The sequence below is a fragment of the Populus alba genome, chromosome 16 (genome assembly GCF_005239225.2).
Source record: "Populus alba chromosome 16, ASM523922v2, whole genome shotgun sequence".
Lineage (NCBI taxonomy): Eukaryota > Viridiplantae > Streptophyta > Magnoliopsida > Malpighiales > Salicaceae > Populus > Populus alba.
In genome coordinates this window covers 9,458,586-9,464,984 of record NC_133299.1, presented here as the reverse complement: position 1 = coordinate 9,464,984, position 6,399 = coordinate 9,458,586, and the positions used below count along the sequence as shown (strand labels likewise).

Sequence of the window (6,399 nt, the reverse complement as noted above, 5' to 3'; positions counted from 1 at the left end):
CCAGGACTGGATCCACCGAAAACACAAATATTGTTTATGTGATGACTTGAGGAACCTGCCATTTCTACACACTTATGTATTTGATGAATGTATGGGTTGAGTAGAAATGAAGGGAAGGAAAAGAAGAATTTATAGATGAGAAATTGAAAATGCAATCATACCACCTATATGTAGGCTAGCCGTAGTCTCACTCACTCTCTCTCTCTCTCTCTTTATTTATTTATTTATTTTGAAAAAGCATGTGTATGTACAGGTAGTTGTGATTGTGGCTCACATCTTCCCTTGGTAATACATCCAAGAACGGCTTAAACGCCCTCTATGGGTCGAGGATAGGCTTCCCATCCAGTTTTCTTAAAAACTGGCAAACAGGGTCTTTTTTAGTCAGATTCCCAAGACTAAGTTGAGCATGTTCTTTATGGAATTGTGGCCATAAATCATGAATTGCACGATGCACATCTCCACTAGGGTGCGTCTCAAGAGTCAATAGAAGATTATCTAAAGACCCCTTACTCAGGCCATCCTTAATGAATTGTATTTTATCTTCACGGTTTACAGATATCATTCCTAAAGAACGACATGTGGCATTACAAGTCCATCTAGCACATCTGTTACTGACTTTCAATCGTTTTGCACGATGTTTCTTTGCAAAAGTGCTTTTACCTGTTCCAAGCATGTATGAAATGAAAGAATTGGAGGACTCATCTGATAATCGGACCTTTGCTTCAATTAGCCAACGAATATCTTCGGGAATTCCATGGTTCATTAACAACCTCAATCGTTCACACCTAGCACAGTAAATTTTTGTAATCGCATTCTGAGGCAAAGCGGGAAAATACTTTTTCAATTTTTCAAGAGTGGTGTCCATTTTCAACTAAGAATTGGGGGAGAGATTCAAAGAAAGAAGAAAGAGCAAAGAATTGCACAAATATATACACAGATATTAGTTATCATGGGAAACTGAAAGAACCGACTTAAGAGTCACGGAGTACCGTTATCCGCCATTTGACCGGGGTGAGAGACTAGCAAAATAAAAGTCACACAAAAACAATGTGAGAAAAAGAATCAATCTTTATATACAGGATCACTCAATTCAATAGAGTCATTTTCAACTGAAAAATTGTCAAAATAAACTTTCAAACGATGCCCATTACCTTGAAAACATTGCCAGTTTTGGATCCTCAATATCACAGGCCCCATATGGATACACATGTTTCACAATGAAAGGACCTCTCCATCTTGATCTTAATTTTCCAGGAAATAAATGGAGTCGAGAATTATAAAGTAAGACTTTTTCACCAACATTGAATGTTTTTCTCAATATTTTCTTGTCATGAAAGTCTTTGATTCTTGCTTTATGAATTCTTGAATTGTCATATGCATCATTTCTTATTTTCTCAAGCTCATTTATTTGTAATTTTCACAGCTGACTAGCATCATCAAGGTTTGAATTGAAAGCTTTAATAGCCCAATAAGCTTTATGTTCGATTTCCACAGGCAAGTGACAAGGTTTTCTATAAACTAGTCTATAAGGTGACATACCTAATGATGTTTTATAAGCAGTTCGATAAGCCCAAAGTGCATCATTAAGTCTTTCCTATTAGGGTTAATTGTTTTCTCCAAGATTTGTTTGATCTCCCTATTAGCAAGCTCTACTTGTCCACTTGTCTAAGGGTGATAAGGGGTGGCAACTTTGTGTGTGATTCCATATTTCTTCATTAAAAAATCAAATGGCTTGTTGCAGAAATGTGTTCCACCATCACTTATCATGGCTCGAGGGATTCCAAATCGACTCAAAATATTCTATTTCAAAAACTTTATCACTGTTTTGTGATCATTGTTTCGACTTAGAATTGCCTCTATCCATTTTGAAACATAATCTACTGCGACTAATATGTATACGAAACCAAATGATGGAGGAAATGGACCCATGAAATCTATACCCCAACAGTCAAAGATCTCAATGACAAGAATAGGATTTAAAGGCATCATATGACGTTTTGAAATAGATCCTAATTTTTGACAATTTTCACAAGTCTTGCAGAATGCATGTGAGTCCTTGAACATGGTGGGCCAGTAAAATCCACTTTGTAAGATTTTTGCAGCTGTCTTTTTCGACGAAAAATGACCCCCACATGCCTTAGAATGACAAAATTTAATAACACTACTTACCTCATTGTCAGGAATGCATCTTCAAAATATTTGATCAGGACAATATTTGAACAAATACGGGTCATCCCAATAAAAGTTCTTCACTTCGTTCAAGAACTTTCTTTTGTCTTGGGTACTCCAATAAGCTGGCAATTGTCCTGAAACAAGAAAATTAACAATATTAGCAAACCAAGGCATCGTAGAAACGGAAAGTAAAGATTCATCGGGAAAGTAGTCATCGATTGGTGTGATGTCAGATTTCGAATCTGTTGTCAATCTTGACAAATGATCTGCAACAACATTTTCGGTGCCTTTCTTGTCTTTGATTGTGATATCAAATTCTTGAAGTAACAAAATCCATTGCACCAATCTAGCCTTAGAATCTTTCTTAGAAAGAAGATATTTCAATGTTGCATGATCACTAAAAACAACAACAGGTGAGCCAACAAGATAAGACCTAAATTTACCACATGCAAATACTACTGCAAGTAATTCTTTTTCAGTGGTGGTGTAATTCATTTGAGCACTATTTAAAGTTTTACTTGCATAGTAAATCACATAAGGTTTCTTATCTTTTCTTTGTCCCAAGACAGCACCCACGGCATAATCACTAGCATCACACATTATTTCAAAAGGTAATGACCAATCAGGAGGTTGAATGACAGGAGCAGAAGTAAGCAAGTTTTTAAGTTTAACAAAGGCTTCTTCATAATGTTCAGTCCATTCAAAAATATTATCCTTTGTTAGAAGTTTACTCAAGGGCTTAGATATTACACTACAATCTTTGATGAACCTTCTGTAAAAACCAGCATGTCCTAAGAATGATCTAACATCCTTAACAGATTTTGGTGTTGGTAAGTTGGCAATTAACTCGATTTTAGATTTGTCAACCTCAATTCCTTTTGATGAAACAATGTGACCAAGTACAATGCCGTTTGTTACCATAAAGTGACATTTTTCCCAATTCAGTACAAGATTCTTCTCTTCACACCTGCTCAAAACCTTTTCTAAGTTAGTCAAACAATCATCAAATGAATCACCAAAAACAGAAAAATCATCCATAAAAATCTCAAGAAAATGTTCAACCATATCACTGAATATGCTAAGCATGCATCTTTGAAACGTGGCTGGTGCATTACATAATCCAAAAGGCATCCTTCGATATGCGAAAGTACCAAATGGAAATGTGAAAATAGTCTTCTCTTGATCTTCCAATGCAATTTCAATTTGATTGTAACCTGAATAGCCATCTAGGAAACAATAAAATTCATGACCTGCAACTCTTTCTAGGATTTGATCCATGAAAGGTAAAGGGAAATGATCTTTTCTAGTCATTGAATTAAGTTTCCTATAGTCAATGCACATGCGCCAACCAGTAACAGTCCTCGTTGGAATTAACTCATTTTTCTCATTTGTTACCACAGTGACTCCAGACTTTTTGGGTACAACTTGGGTAGGACTTACCCATTTGCTGTCACAAATAGGATAAATGATTTCATTATCTAGAAGCTTAATGACTTCATTTTTCACTACTTCTTTCATATTAGGATTAAGCCTTCATTGCATTTCTCTAGAGGGTTTAGCATTTTCCTCCAAATAAATCTTGTGTGTGCAAATCAATGGGCTAATTCCTTTTATGTCAGCTATGGTCCATCCTAATGCATTTTTGTGCATTTTCAGAGTCTGTAATAACTTACCTTCTTGATGTGCATTAAGTTTGGAAGAGATTATTACCGGAAAAGTTTCATTTTCTCCCAAAAATGAGTATTTGAGATTAAATGGTAACAACTTCAATTCAGGTTTTGGTGGTTGAACACTTGAAGGTATGGGCTCAATTGATCATGGTGGCAATTATTCAATTTGTGGCCTCCAATTGCGTGCCTTTGATTCTTCCTGAAAATAGACCATTTGCAAATCATCAGATTCATCAATCTCAGTTTCAATAGAAGTGGTTTGAAATTGATCATGAACTAATTTTTCAATAAAGTCCACTTCCTGTAAATCATTATCATCTCCAGGTTGCTTGTAAATGTTGAAAATATTCATCTCCAATGTCATGTTTTCAAATGATAGCTTCATCAGTCCATTCCTACAATTAATCAATGCATTAGAAGTGGCAAGAAATGGACGTCCTAAAATGACAGGAATTGAATTACATGCTTCAACAGGTTGTGTATCCAAGACAACAAAGTCTACAGGGTAAATGAATTTATCAACTTGTACTAACACATCCTCAACTATTCCTCTAGGCACTTTTACAGATCTATCAGCAAGTAAAAGAGTTACAAAGGTTGGTTTTAACTCTCCTAGATTGAGACTTTGAAAGACTGAATATGAAAGTAAATTCACACTAGCTCCAAGATCAAGTAAGGCTCTTTCAATTTTATGTTCTCCAATAAAGCAAGAAATTATTGGACAACCAGGGTCTTTATATTTCAAAGCATTATTGTTCTGAAGAATGGCACTTACTTGTTTGGCTAAAAAGGCTTTATTTTTCACATTCAATTTTCTCTTCACAGTGCACAGATCTTTCAAAAATGTAGCATAGGAAGGAACCTGTTTAATAGCATCCAACAAAGGTATATTGATCCTTACCTGTTTAAAAGTTTCAAAGATTTCAGAGTTGTGATTGACTTTCCTTTGTTTGGTCATGGCATAAGGAAATGGAAGTGCTGGCGGGGAATCAGCCTTTTCTTTGCAATGTTCAGGTTCAACCCCTTCCTTACCCTCAGAGATAGACTCATCATCTTTCTCACAAGGTTCAAGAATGGGTTTTTCAATAACCTTACCACTACGAAGAGTGATGACTGATTTGACTTGATCCATGTGTTGGCTTCCAGAACTACTTGCATTTGCATTGTATTGCCCATTTGGATTTTGTTGTGGTTGAGATGGAAACTTACCTTTCTCTTGGAAACTGAGAGCAGATGTTAATTTTGCAAGAGCATCTTTAAAATATGTCATGCTTTGAGCAAGTTGAGTGTTGATTGTCTCCTGCTTTTCAATGAATGCATGCAATGTTTCCTCAAGATTTCTTCTAGGAGGTGGAGCATAAGGAGGTGCATATCCATGAGAATTTTGGAAATTATGGTATGCTTGAAACGGTGGCTGTGAAGTTTGTGCATTGTTGTTATCACTCTTCCAACTGAAATTTGGGTGATTTCTCCAACCAGGGTTATATGTTTGTGAGTATGGGTTATGGTTGGGTCTTTGAAAACTGTTTAAAGCATGGGCTTATTCATGGAGGCATTCCTTAAAAGAAGGCAAAGTTGGAAAATTATTTGTTGAGTGTTCCTTGGTTTCACAGATTTGACACACAATGTCTTGAACAGATTTTAATTGACCACTCTTTTTCAATTCAAGCGCTTCGACTTTTCTAGCTAAAGATGCAAACTTGGCTTGGAGGTCATGATCTTCCCTAAGGTTGTGCATACCTCCACTAGATGTATGAGTTTGAGTTTTACTTGGTGCCTCATAAGTACCTGTGGTGTCCCAATTTTGAGCATTTTCGGCTAGCAAGTCTAGGTACTCCATTGCTTCATTAGGGTCTTTATCTTCAAAAGTTTCATTGCACATCAATTCAACCATTTGCCTATCTCTAGGTGTTAACCCTTCATAAAAATGTGAAACCAATCTCCATGTTTCAAAACCATGATGGGGGCAAGTATTAAGCAAATCTCGATACCTATCCCAACATTGGTAAAATGTTTCTCCTGGCTTTTGAGTGAAAGTGATGATTTGTCTTTTGAAAGAGTTTGTTCTGTGAGACGGAAAAAACTTCTTTAAAAATTGTTGTTGCATTTCATCCCAAGCACGAATAGATCCTGGTCTCAAATTTTGTAGCCATGTTTTAGCTTTATCTTTTAATGAAAAAGGAAAAAGCTTTAATCGAATGGTGTTCATGCTACAATTTGAGTCATTATAGGTATTACAGACCTCCTCAAATTCCCTTAAATGCAAGTATGGATTTTCTAAGTCTAAGCCATGAAAAGATGGTAAAAGTTGAATAATGTCTGGCTTAAAATTAAAATGAGATGCATCAGGATGGAAAACTATGCATGAGGGTGCACTTGTTCTTGTGGGATTCATGTGGTCTCTAAGTGTTCTCATACGGTTATTCTCATTATTCTCATTATGAAGCGATTGATTATCTTCTTCGGCCATATTTTCTGAAAATGATGAGGATACCCTACAAAGTCGACCACTCAATGTACGTGACCAAACTCTCATGCACGTGTAAGAAGAGAATAA

General features: G+C 36.1%; 1 pseudogene; it reads right to left on the bottom strand.

Moving 5' to 3' along the window:
• Positions 1-316: 316 nt before the first annotated feature.
• LOC140954684 (uncharacterized) lies at positions 317-5,736 on the bottom strand (annotated as a pseudogene).
• Between the last annotated feature and the right edge of the window lie 663 nt (positions 5,737-6,399).